This window comes from Salmo trutta, chromosome 15, assembly GCF_901001165.1.
Source record: "Salmo trutta chromosome 15, fSalTru1.1, whole genome shotgun sequence".
Lineage (NCBI taxonomy): Eukaryota > Metazoa > Chordata > Actinopteri > Salmoniformes > Salmonidae > Salmo > Salmo trutta.
In genome coordinates this window covers 36836353-36849676 of record NC_042971.1, presented here as the reverse complement: position 1 = coordinate 36849676, position 13324 = coordinate 36836353, and the positions used below count along the sequence as shown (strand labels likewise).

General features: G+C 45.6%; 1 protein-coding gene across 3 annotated transcripts in view; it reads left to right on the top strand.

The window, feature by feature from the left end:
* Nucleotides 1–989: 989 nt before the first annotated feature.
* LOC115148911 (glycerophosphodiester phosphodiesterase domain-containing protein 5-like) overlaps nucleotides 990–13324 on the top strand; it is a 53713-nt gene continuing 41378 nt past the window's right edge. Inside the window, exon 1 of one of the 3 annotated variants that reach the window (XM_029691220.1) lies at nucleotides 990–1060. The gene's annotated coding sequence lies outside the window, so the exon portion shown is untranslated. Of the gene's footprint in view, nucleotides 1358–13324 lie in introns of all 3 variants that reach the window. The other 2 variants (XM_029691218.1, XM_029691219.1) reach the window with 2 other exon arrangements.

Here is a 13324-nt window from a genome sequence, read left to right as displayed (position 1 = left end):
TAAAGGCACAGTCAACTTAGTGTATGTAAACTTCTGATGCACTGGAATTATGATACAGTGAATTATAAGTGAAATAATCTGTCTGTAAACAATTGTTGGAAAAATTACTTGTGTCATGCACGAAGTAGATGCCCTAACCGACTTGCCAAAACTATAGATTGTGAACAGGAAATTTGTGGAGTGGTTGAAAAACGAGTTTTAATGACTCCAACCTAAGTGTATGTTATCTTCTGACTTCAACTGTATATCATACATACACTGAGTATTCAAAGCACCTTCCTAATATTGAGTTTTACATTGTTTGCCCTCCGAACTGCCCCAATTCATCGGGCATGCACTCTAGAAGGTGCTGGAAGCGTTTCACATTGATGCTGGTCCATTTTGAGTCCAATTCTTCCCACAGTTGTGTGAAGTGGACTATTCTTGATACACCCGGGAAACTGCTGAGCGTGAAAAGGCACTTCAACCCTTGGTCTTGCCCATTCACCCTCTGAATGGCACACATACACAACCCATGTCTCAATTGTCTTAAGGTTTAATAATCCTTCTTTAGCCTGTCTCCTCCCCTTCATCTACACTAATTGAAGTGGATTTCACAGGTGACTTCAATAAGGGATACTAGTTTTCACCTGGATTCACCTGCTCAGTTTATGCCATGGAAATAGCATGTTTATATGTTTTGTACACTCAGTGTTTTTTTCTTGATGTATTAGTTTAACATTTTATTTTATTTTTAGCTGCCTCTTGGCTCTCCCATGGGCCTGGATTAATCTGGCCCTGATTAGGAATATGATTCTTGTTGGGAACCCATGGAAAAATAATTGACAATTGAGTTATTGAGTCATTAATGGAATATGCCGTTTACAGTGTGCACTTTTATTTACCTATCCAACGTGTAGACCTGATTCAGTTGATCATACTGCCGATGCTCATTGTGTCACTAGTTTCTAACGCCCTCTACTCTGAACCAGGGCAGTGCAGAGGATGCACTGCAGCTCCACCCACACCGTGTCGAATGGATTAAGGTTCTCTCATTATCTGCGAAGTGTGTAAATCTTCGGTGAGTCACAGTTCTGTGAGTAATTTTCTTGGAGTTTTAAGGAAAAATAACTTTGGACATTGTCATTTGAAATATAATTCTCGCTGCGTTAAGTTTATTTCATGTGATGTTTTGTCATTAGATGGGTTGCCAAACAGAAACCACACATTTGCGTATTATTTGAAGTTTGAATCTGCAATAACTTCAAAGAGGGGACAATTATTGGTGTAGCCAAATATCACAAGAACATAGCTGTGACAGATAGGAACCTGTTTTATACTTTTTGCTTTGGAGAAGATACACCGTCGTGGAGGGAAGGTGAGTGTTGACATTGTGCGCAGGTTAACGGATTACGTTTCATATAATCCGATCGCTGTCACATAGTCTATTGACCTGTGTGATTTGCCTTTTTTACCTGCTATCATTTCATGAGGCGCAATGAGACCATGATGACCAGAAAGTTGTATTTATGTTCGCTAACTGGGTAGATAAAATACAGATCTATATAATTTATATAAAACATGTTAATTGGCACAGGTAAGGTAGCTCACAGTGGCTGACCAGACCTGGACAGTTTAAAGATTAGTTTTGTCCTCTATCACATCATCACCATCATCATACCTTACTGTATTATTTCTCACAGTAGCCTAAAACTCCTGGTCAACCCTTACATTAAGTTGCACTGATACCTAGTTAATTAGAAATTGAATTCACTTGTGTAATTACCAAATAACTACACAGTAACTGTACTAGTAACCAATGCAGAAAGAACTTGGCCACTTGCTTCAATTCTAGTTTAATTAGTTGTTTTATGCACTGTGTCTGCAATTACAGTGTAGTACCAGCTGAGTAATTAGACAATACTATATAGTTACAGATTGCAGAAGGGCAACTTTATGCAAACTGTTTCCCAACTCATATCTCTTGATCTATAACCAGAGTTAAATTCAAGGCCAAATGAAGAAATGGCTCATAGTTACATTTGGGTCCTCTGCCATATAGGATTGGGCCAGCAAAGGCATCATGATAGGGGAGGGGGGTGACATGAAACATCTCTGGGCTGCTATTATCTGTCTGTCTAGCTTGGGCCTGTCATAGAGATTATGATTTCTGAGAGAAGATCAACATTTGTGAATGCACCCAGTTAGCTTTGTATTTTAATACAATGAATATTGAGGCCTGTTTTGACAGGTTATTATTTGTATTTATTGAACCTTTATTTAACTAGGAAAGTCAGTTAAGAACAAATTCTTATTTACAATGACGGCCTACCCCTGGCCAAACCCTAACGCGGACAACGCTGGGCCAGTTGTGTGCCGCCCTATGGGACTCCCAATCACGGCCGGTTGTGATACAGCCTGGAATCGAACCAGGGTCTCTAGTGAAGCCTCTAGCACTGAGATGCAGTGCCTTAGACTGCTGTGCCACTCGGGAGCCCGTAGACCGCCTGAAATATTTTCAGCAGGTGTTGGCCAACCAGGTTGTGATGTGGATCTCTTCCTATCTTTGTCCTGTACCAGATCCGTCAATAGTTTTAGAGAGAAGGTTGGGATGGGCTCTAGTAATCACAGCAGCAAATCGCACCAGGGCAGTTGTAACATCTCAGGCATAAGCAACTCTAGGATCTCCATTTTAATTAATTGGGTTAATTAAGTAGTTATTTTTTTTTGCCTTTGAGATTCTGGTCGAGAGACTATACTTTTAGAAAAAAGGGTTCCAACAGGGTTCTTCGGTTGTCCCCAAAGGAGATCTCTTTTTGGTTCCAGGTTGAAACATTTTTGGTTCCATGTAAAACCCTCTGTGGAAAGGGTTCTACATGGAACGAAAAAAAGTTCTACCTGGAACCAATAGGGTTCTACCTTGAACAAAAAGGGTTCTACCTGGAACCAAAAATAGTTCTTCAAAGGGTTCTCCTATGGGGACAGCCAAAGAACCCTTTTAGGTTCTAGATAGCACCGTTTTTTCTAAGAGTGTAGAGACAGTGCTTTTATAACAACACTTTCCAGTCTGTATCTTACCCTGCCTTTCCCAACCTACGTCATCATGAGGTTATTATCTGTCAGGTCTGAATCATCATTAATGAAATAATGATTTGGCCTCTAAGTGGCAGACTCTGCATGAATGATCAAATGAAGGCCAAGAGGTTGCACAGCGTTGCTATTAAGGGACATCTCAATCAGCTTTAAGTCACATCCACCCACTACCTAATAAAGTCAGGTACATAACACAGCGTCAGCAAAGTCTATTTCTGGCACCAGCAACCTCAGTGATGATTGATTTCACATGTAGTATGAGTCATATCTGAACCTATGGTTTGAATGATGAGGGTAGTGTCAGTAAATGTTCAATGTCTTCCCACCCCTTTGATGAGTAGCTATAATGAGAACATTGCTCTAATGAAAACCCTATTGTGGGGAGGTGAATACACTGAATATGAGATCCAGGAATGAATAACTCATGTAATATATTTTTCATGAGGGAATGAATGAATGATGAGGGAGCCTGGAGATAAGTAACACTGACCAATATAAAGAGCTAATTTTATACATATCCATGGCAGAGACTCAGTGGACTATTCTATGAATAACCATGAGCTGATGATTCTAATGACAACGGCAATGTAAGGAAGTCTGTGTGTAGCTGGTGAATAGGAGTCAGGCGCAGGACAGCAGATATGAGTAAATAAAACATATTTTACTCAACATATAATAAATGCAATACAAAAACAGAGCCCACAATAACGGACCTTCCAACATAGAAACAATCACTCACAAACAAACATGGGGGAACAGAGGGTTAAATAATGAACAGGTAATTGGGGGATTTAAACCAGGTGTGTAAGACAAAGACAAAACAAATGGAAAATGAAAAGTGGATTGGCGATGGCTAGAAGGCCGGTGACGTCGACCGCCGAACGCCGCCCGAACAAGGAGAGGGACCAACTTCGGCGGAAGTTGTGACAATACCCCCCCTTAACGTGTGGCTCCAGCAGCACGCCGACACCGACCTCGGGGACGACCCGGAGGACGAGGCGCAGGGCGATCCGGATGGAGACGGTGGAACTCCCGCAGCAACGAAGGGTCCAAGACATCCTCCACCGGCACCCAGCATCTCTCTTCCGGACCGTAGCCCTCCCACTCCACGAGGTACTGAAGGCCCCTTGCCCGACGCCTCGAGTCAAGGATGGCTCGAACAGCATACGCCGGGGCCCCTTCGATGTCCAGAGGGGGCGGAGGAACCTCCTGCACCTCACACTCCTGGAGTGGACCAGCCACCACCGGCCTGAGGAGAGACACATGGAACAAGGGATTAATACGGTAATCTGGGGGAAGCTGTAACCTGTAGCATACCTCGTTCAGTTTCCTCAGGACTTTGAATGGCCCCACAAACCGCGGACCCAGCTTCCGGCAGGGCAGGCAGATGGGCAGGTTTCGGGTCGAAAGCCAGACCCTGTCCCCCGGTGCGAACACCGGGGCCTCACTGCGGTGGCGGTCGGCGCTCGCCTTCTGCCGCCTCACGGCCCATTGCAGGTGCACATGGGCGGCGTCCCAGGTCTCCTCCGAGCGCTTAAACCATTCGTCCACAGCAGGAGCTTCGATCTGGCTCTGATGCCACGGTGCCAGAACCAGCTGATGCCCCAGTACGCACTGGAAAGGAGAGAGGTTAGTGGAGGAGTGGTGGAGTGAGTTTTGGGCCATCCCTGCCCAGGGGATGAACGCCGCCCACGGCCCCGGCCGGTCCTGGCAATATGACCGCAGAAACCTACCCACATGCTGATTTACTCTCTCCAACTGCCCGTTACTCTCGGGGTGAAAACCTGAGGTGAGGCTGACCGAGACCCCCAGACGTTCCATGAACGCTCTCCAGACCCTGGACGTGAACTGGGGACCTCGATCAGAGACTATATCCTCAGGCATCCCGTAGTGCCGGAAGACGTGAGTGAATAGGGCCTCCGCAGTCTGTAGGGCCGTAGGGAGACCGGGCAAAGGGAGGAGACGGCAGGACTTAGAAAACCGATCCACAACGACCAGGATCGTGGTGTTGCCCTGTGATGGAGGAAGATCTGTCAGGAAGTCCACCGACAGGTGCGACCACGGCCGTTGTGGAACAGGTAGGGCTTGTAACTTCCCTCTGGGCAGGTGCCTGGGAGCCTTGCACTGGGCGCACACCGAGCAGGAGGAAACATAAACCCTCACGTCCTTTGCCAAGGTGGACCAACAGTACTTCCCACTAAGGCATCGCACTGTCCGACCGATGCCAGGGTGACCAGAGGAGGGTGACGTGTGGGCCCAATAGATCAAACGGTCGCGGACAGCAGACGGAACGTACAGGCGCCCAGCTGGACACTGGGGGGGAGTGGGCTCTGTGTGTAACGCCCGCTCTATGTCCGCGTCCAAATCCCACATCACCGGTGCCACCAGGCAGGAGGCCAGAAGTATGGGAGTGTGATCCATGGACCGCTCCTCTGTGTCATACATCCGGGACAGTGCGTCTGCCTTAGCGTTCTGGGAACCTGGTCTGTAGGACAGAGTGAAAACAAAACGGGTAAAGAACATGGCCCACCTTGCCTGGCGAGGGTTCAGTCTCCTCATCGCCCGGATGTACTCCAGATTGTGGTGGTCAGTCCAGATGAGAAAAGGGTGTTTAGCTCCCTCAAGCCAATGTCTCCACGCCTTCAGAGCCTTGACAACAGCCAACAGCTCGCGGTCCCCAACATCATAGTTTCGCTCCACCGGGCTGAGCTTCTTCGGAAAGGAAGCACATGGGCGGAGCTTTGGTGAGGTGCCCGAGCGCTGAGAGAGCACGGCTCCTATCCCTCGTCCACCTCCACTATGAACGCCAAAGAGGGATCCGGATGAGCCAGCACGGGAGCCGAGGTAAACAGAGCCTTCAGGTGACCAAAAGCCCTGTCCGCCTCAGCCGACCACTGCAGCCGCACCGGTACCCCCTTCAGCAGTGAGGTAATGGGAGCTGCTACCTGACCAAAACCCTGGATAAACCTCCGGTAGTAGTTGGCAAACCCTAGAAACCGCTACACTTCCTTTACCGTGGTGGGAGTCGGCCAATTACGCACGGCTGAAATGCGGTCACTCTCCATCTCCACCACTGAAGTGGAAATGCAGTACCCTAGGAAGGAGACGGACTGTTGGAAGAACAGACATTTCTCAGCCTTGACATACAGGTCATGATCCACAGTCGACCAAGCACCCTGCGCACCAGGGACACATGCTCGGTGCGTGTATATCAGAATGTTGTCGATATACACCACTATACCCTGCCCGTGCAGGTCCCTGGAAAATCTCGTCAACAAAGGCCTGGAAGACTGATGGAGCATTCATCAACCCGTACAGCATGACGAGGTACTCATAGTGCCCAGAGGGGGTACTAAATGCTGTCTTCCACTTGTCCCCCTCCCGGATACGCACCAGGTTGCAGCCAGGGTCCGGAAGTCCAATGCAAAATCCTGCGCGCTCCTCGTCCCCTGCCTTAGGTGGACAGCTGCTCCTGCTGACTCCATTTTATGGGGTGAGTGATTCTGTAAGGAAGTCTGTTGTAGCTGGTGTATAGGAGTCAGGTGCAGGACAGCAGATATGAGTAAATAAAACGTATTTTACTCAACATATAATAAATGCAATACAAAAACAGAGCCCACAATAACAGACCTTCCTACATAGAAGCAATCACTCACAAACAAACATGGGGGAACAGAGGGTTAAATAATGAACAGGTACATTTTAGTCATTTGGCAGACACTCTTATCCAGAGCGACTTACAGTAGTGAATGCATACATTTCATTAAAAAAAATTCTGTACTGGTCCCCCTTGTGAATGCCAGGGTTGTGGCAATGCCACAACCCTGGCATTGCAAACACCATGCTCTACCAACTGTGCCACACAGGTAATTGGGGGATTGAAACCAGGTGTGTAAGACAAAGACAAAACAAATGGAAAATGAAAAGTGGATCGTCGATGGCTAGAAGGCCGGTGACGTCGACCGCCGAACGCCGCCCGAACAAGGAGAGGGACCGACTTCGGCGGAAGTCGTGACAGGCAACTTTAACATGTGCTGTCATCTGAGAACCCAATTCTAGAACACTGCTATCGTCTGAGAGTATGGTTCTAGAACAGATTTGGCAAGGAAGTGAGACACACAGAGAGAAACCTAGAGAAGTCTTCTCATGGTGTTGTGGGCAGCCTCTCAAATAATCTAAACAGATTCGCTCTTCTTGTCTCCTCTCCTTTACCTTCATGCTGGACAGAAGAAAACAAGTCCCTCTGCTGTAAGGCTTTTACTTGGCTTGTCTTCTCATAGTAGTGCAGATGGAGAAAAGGAGACGAGGAAGCCACTTTAGATGATTAAGATGCAGCCATGTTGGTAGGTAGCATCAAGGAAAGCAGACTAAAAAAGGAGACAAGGAGAGGAAGCCACTTTAGATTATTGAGATGTAGCAGTGTTCGTCGGTAGCTTCAAAGAAAGCAGACTCAAAGAGGAGATGAGCAGAGGAAGCCACTTGAGATGATTGAGATGGAGTGTGGTAGATATTTTGACCAGGGAAGCCAGACTCAGAGGAAAGACATAATGACACCCCAACAGGAAGGAAGTCCTGTCTCTTCAGTTCAGTCCCTCTGGCTATGGACAGATAACAACAAACAGCTGTGAGGAGACTGTTGATGAAAGATGTCACAAGACGTTTAGGGGCCAGTCAGTTGGGTGGCTCTTCTGCATGGTTATTACAAGTTGCTAGGGGGACGTTAAAACAACAGGTGTTGAAGACACTCCGGTCAGCAAACAGACAACCAGACTGATTTATCCATCTCTCACAGGTGGAACTAGACAGTGCCGTCTGATAGAGTGTGTTGACAGACATTTGCAGTGGATTATGGAATTGTGGTATTTTTTTCCATGGAAAAATAGAGAAACCAACATTGCACAGCATCCCCACACCTGCGACTGTTTCTCTAGTTTTTAACAATTTATACAACTTACAACTAATTCCCAAAGTGGACTATACCCTTCTCTGTTATTTGATTTGCCAGTTGTTTTGTGATACACATCGCCCTGTCTCTTGTCTTGTTTCAGGTTGTTTTGCTTTCTTTGTTTTGTCTTGTTTCAGGTTGTTTTGCTTTTCTCTGTTTGCCCCTGGGACACTTGTTCCTCAGCTACAGTAAGGCGCCAGTTATGAAACTCCCTGCAGCGATCCTTTAAAGGCCTCTCAAGTCTTACTACCTGGGATATTTTCCTGCCTAGGGTAAAAGCTACATTCCAAAAAGCTTGAAAGGCTTTGTTATAGATATTTCTCCAGTTAACTGCATCACTCATTTGCAGTATTGTATGTTAAACCCCAAGGAGAGCTTGAAGAATTCACAGACGAGTACGTAAACCACACATTACCCTCCGTATTATTGGCGAACATGCAATCATTGGAAAACAAACTGGATGATCTACGATTAATAAGACTATCCTACCAACTGGACATTAAAAATTGTAATATCTTATGTTTCACCGAGACGTGGCTAAACGACGAATTGGAATTTCCATGCATCGGCAGGACAGAACAGCTATGTCTGGTAAGATGAGGGGCGGGGGTGTGTGTCTATTTGTCAATAACTGCTGGTGCGCAATGTCTATTATTAAAGAAGTCTCGAGGTATTGCTCGCCTGAGGTAGAATTCCTCATGATAAGCTGTAGACCACTCTTTCTACCGAGAGAGTATTCTATCTATAGTATTCGTAGCCATCTATTTACCACCACAAACCGATGCTGGCACTAAGACTGCACTCAACGACCTGTATGAGGCCATACGCAAACAAGAAAATGATCATCCAGAAGCGGCACTCCTAGTGGCCGGGGACTTTAATGCTGGCCTTTTTACCTAATTTTTACCTAATTTCTACCAGCATGTCACATGTGCAACCAGAGGAAAAACAAATTCTAGACCACCATTACTCCACACACACAGACGCATACAAAGCTCTCCACCGCCCTCCATTTGGAAAATCTGACATAATGCTATCCTCCTGATTCCTACTTACAAGCAAAAGCAGGAAGTACCAGTGAGTCGCTCAATATGGAAGTGGTCAGATGACGTGGATGCTATGCCCTCAAACAAACCATCAAACAGGCAAAATGTCAATATAGGACTAAGACTGAATCCTACTCTACCAGCTCTGACACTCGTCGGATGTGGCACGGCTTGAAAAATATTACGGACTACAAAGGGAAACCCAGCCACGAGCTGCCCAGTGACGCGAGCCTACCAGACGAGCTAAATGCTTTTTATGCTTGCTTCGAGGCAAGCAACACTGAAGCATGCATGAGAACACAAGCTGTTCCGGACGACTATGTGATCACGCTCTCCGTAGCCGATGTGAGCAAGACCTTTTAAACAGGTCAACATTCACAAAGCCGCGGGGCCAGACGGATTACCAGGACGTGTACTCAAAGCATGCGTGGACCAACTGGCAAGTGTCTTCACTGACATTTTCAACCTCTCCCTGACCAAGTCTGTAATATCTACATATTTCAAACAGACCACCATAGTTCCTGTGCCAAAGAAAGCAAAGGTAACCTGCCTAAATGATTACCGCCACGTAGCACTCACGTCGGTAGCCATGAAGTGCTTTGAAAGGCTGGTCATGGCTCACATCAACACCATCATGCCGGAAACCCGAGACCCAGGAGGGGTGCGTGCTTAGTACAGGAGGGGTGTGTGCTTAGTCCCCTCCTGTACTCCCTGTTCATCCACAACTGTGTGGCCAAGCACGCCTCCAACACCATCATTAAGTGCTGATGACACAGTGGTAGACCTGATCACAGACAACGATGAGACAGACTATAGGGAGGAGGTCAGAGACCTGGCGGTGTGGTGCCAGGACAACAACCTCTCCCTCAATGTGAGCAAGCCATAGGAGCTGATCATAGATTATAGCAAAAGGAGGGCTGAACAGACCCCCCATTAACATCGATGGGGCTGAAGTGGAGCGGGTCAAGAGTTTCAAGTTCCTTAGTGTCCACATCACCAACAAACTATCATGGTCCTAACACACCAAGACAGTTGTGAAGAGGGCACGACAACACCTTTTCCCCCTCAGGAGACTGAAAATATTTGTCATGGGTCCCCAGATCCTCAAAGTTCTATAGCTGTACCATCGAGAGCATCCTGACAGGTTGCATCACCACTTGGTATGGCAACTGCTTGGCATCTGACCATAAGGCGCTACAGAGGATAGTGCGTACAGCCCAGTACATCACTGGGGCCAAGCATCCTGACATCCAGGATTTACCTCGACTAACCTGACTTGCTACCGGTAGCCCCTGTATATTGGCCAAAGCATTTGATATGGTAGACCATGCCATTCTTGTGGGCCGGCTAAGGAGTATTGGTGTCTCTCAGGGGTCTTTTGTCTGGTTTGCTAACTACCTCTCTCAAAGAGTGCACTGTTTAAAGCCAGAAAATCTGCTGTCTCAGCCACTGCCTGTCACCAAGGGAGTACCCCAAGGCTCGATCCTAGGCCCCACGCTGTTCTCAATTTACATCAACAACATAGCTCAGGCAGTAGGAAGCTCTCTCATCCATTTATTTACAGATGATAGAGTCTTATACTCAGCTGGCCCCTCCCCGGATTTTGTGTTAAATCCTCTACAACAAAGCTTTCTTGGTGTCCAACAAGCTTACTCTACCCTTAACCATGTTCTGAACACCTCCAAAACAAAGGCCATGTGGTTTGGTAAGAAGAATGCCCCTCTTCCCACAGGTGTTATTACTACCTCTGAGGGTTTAGAGCTTGAGGTAGTCACCTCATACAAGTACTTGGGAGTATGGCTAGACGGTGCACTGTCCTTCTCTCAGCACATATCAAAGCTGCAGGCTAAAGTTAAATCTAGACTTGGTTTCATCTATGGTAATCCCCCCTCTTTCACCCCAGCTGCCAAACTAACCTTGATTCAGATGACCATCGTACCCATGCTAGATTATGGAGACATAATTTATAGATTGGCAGGTAAGGTGCACTCGAGCGGCTAGATGTTCTTTACCATTCGGCCGTCAGATTTGTCACCAATGCTCCTCATAGGACACATCACTGCACTCTATACTCCTCTGTAAACTGTGCATCTCTGTATACCCGACGCAAGACACACTGGTTGATGCCTATGTTTAAAATCCTCTTAGGCCTCACTCCCCCCTATCTGAGATATTTACTGCAGCCCTCATCCTCCACATACAACACCCGTTCTGCCAGTCACATTCTGTTAAAGGTCCCCAAAGCACACACATCCCTGGGTCGCTCCTATTTTCAGTTCGCTGCAGCGAGCGATTGGAACGAGCTGCAACAAATACTCGAACTGGACAGTTTTATCTCAATCTCTTCATTCAAAGACTCAATCATGGACACTCTTACTGACAGTTGTGGCTGCTTTGTGTGATGTATTGTTGTCTCTACCTTTTTGCCCTTTGTGCTGTTGTCTGGGCCCAATAATGTTTGTACCATGTTTTGTGTTGCTACCATGCTGTGTTGTCATGTGTTGCTGCCTTGCTATTTTGTTGTCTTAGGTCTCTCTTTATGTATTGTTGTGTCGTCTTTCTTGTTGTGATGTGTGTTTTGTCCGATATTTATATTGTATTTATTTTTTTTAAATCCCAGGCCCCCGTCCCTGCAGGAGACCTTTTGGTAGGCCGTTGTTGTAAATAAGAATTTGTTGTTAACTGACTTACCTAGTTAAATAAAAGTCAAATAAAATAAAATAAATATAGCCTCATTATTGTTATGTAATTTTCTTGTTACTTTTTGATGTGGATTCTTTTACTTTAGTTTGTTTAGTAAATATTTTCTTAACTCTATTTCTTGAATAGCATTGTTAGTTAATACATCTAGATGTGCCGCTAGCGGAACACCTCACCAATATCCAATGATACTCCTCAAAAATCCTCAAAAATCCCCAAACTTCAATTTTTCAAACATATGACTATTTTACACCATTTTAAAGACAAGACTCTCCTTTATCTAACCACATTGTCCGATTTCAAAAAGGCTTTACAATGAAAGCAAAACATTAGATTATGTCAGGAGAGTACCCAGCCAGAAATAATCACACACCCATTTTTCAAGCTAGCATATAATGTCACAAAAACCAAAACCACAGCTAAATGCAGCACTAACCTTTGATGATCTTCATCAGATGACACTCCTAGGACATTATGTTATACAATGCATGCATGTTTTGTTCAATCAAGTTCATATTTATATCAAAAAACAGCTTTTTACATTAGCATGTGACGTTCAGAACTAGCATACCCACCGAAAACTTCCGGTGAATTTACTAAATTACTCACGATAAACGTTCACAAAAAAAAATTACAATTATTTTAAGAATTATAGATACAGAACTCCTTTATGCAATCGCGGTGTCCGATTCTAAAATAGCTTTTCGGTGAAAGCACATTTTGCAATATTCTGAGAGATAGCCCGGCCATCATGGCTAGCTATTTTGACACCCACCAAGTTTGGCACTCACCAAACTCAGATTTACTATAAGAAAAATTGGATTACCTTTGCTGTTCTTCGTCAAAATGCACTCCCAGGACTTCTACTTCAACACCCACTGTTGTTTTGGTTCCAAATAATCCATAGTTATATCCAAATAGCTCAGTTTTGTTCTTGCGTTCAAGACACTATCCGAAGGGTGACGCGCCGGCGCGTATCGTGACAAAAAATTTCAAAATATTCAATTACCGTACTTCGAAGCATGTCAAACGCTGTTTAAAATCAATTTTTATGCGATTTTTCTCGTAAAATAGCGATAATATTCCGACCGGGTCGTTCAAACACTGAAAATAGAAAATGGAGTCTTCACATGCACGCGCGCACCCGTGTCATTGTTCTCAGAACGACCACTTTCCAAAAGCCCTACTGTTTTTCGCCCAGGGACTGCAGAGTCATCATTACCCGTTCTGGCGCCTTCTGAGAGCCCATGGGAGCCTTAGAAAATGTCACGTTACAGCAGAGATCCTCTGTTTTCGATAAAGAGGCTATAGAAGGCCAAGAAATGGTCAGAGAGGGCACTTCCTGTATGGAATCTTCTCAGGTTTTGGCCTGCCATATGAGTTCTGTTATACTCACAGACACCATTCAAACAGTTTTTGAAACGTTAGGGTGTTTGCTATCCAAATCAAACAATTATATGCATATTCTAGTTTCTGGGCAGGAGTAATAACCAGATTAAATCGGGTACGTTTTTTATCCGGCCGTGAAAATACTGCCCCCTATCCTAAACAGGTTAAGGGC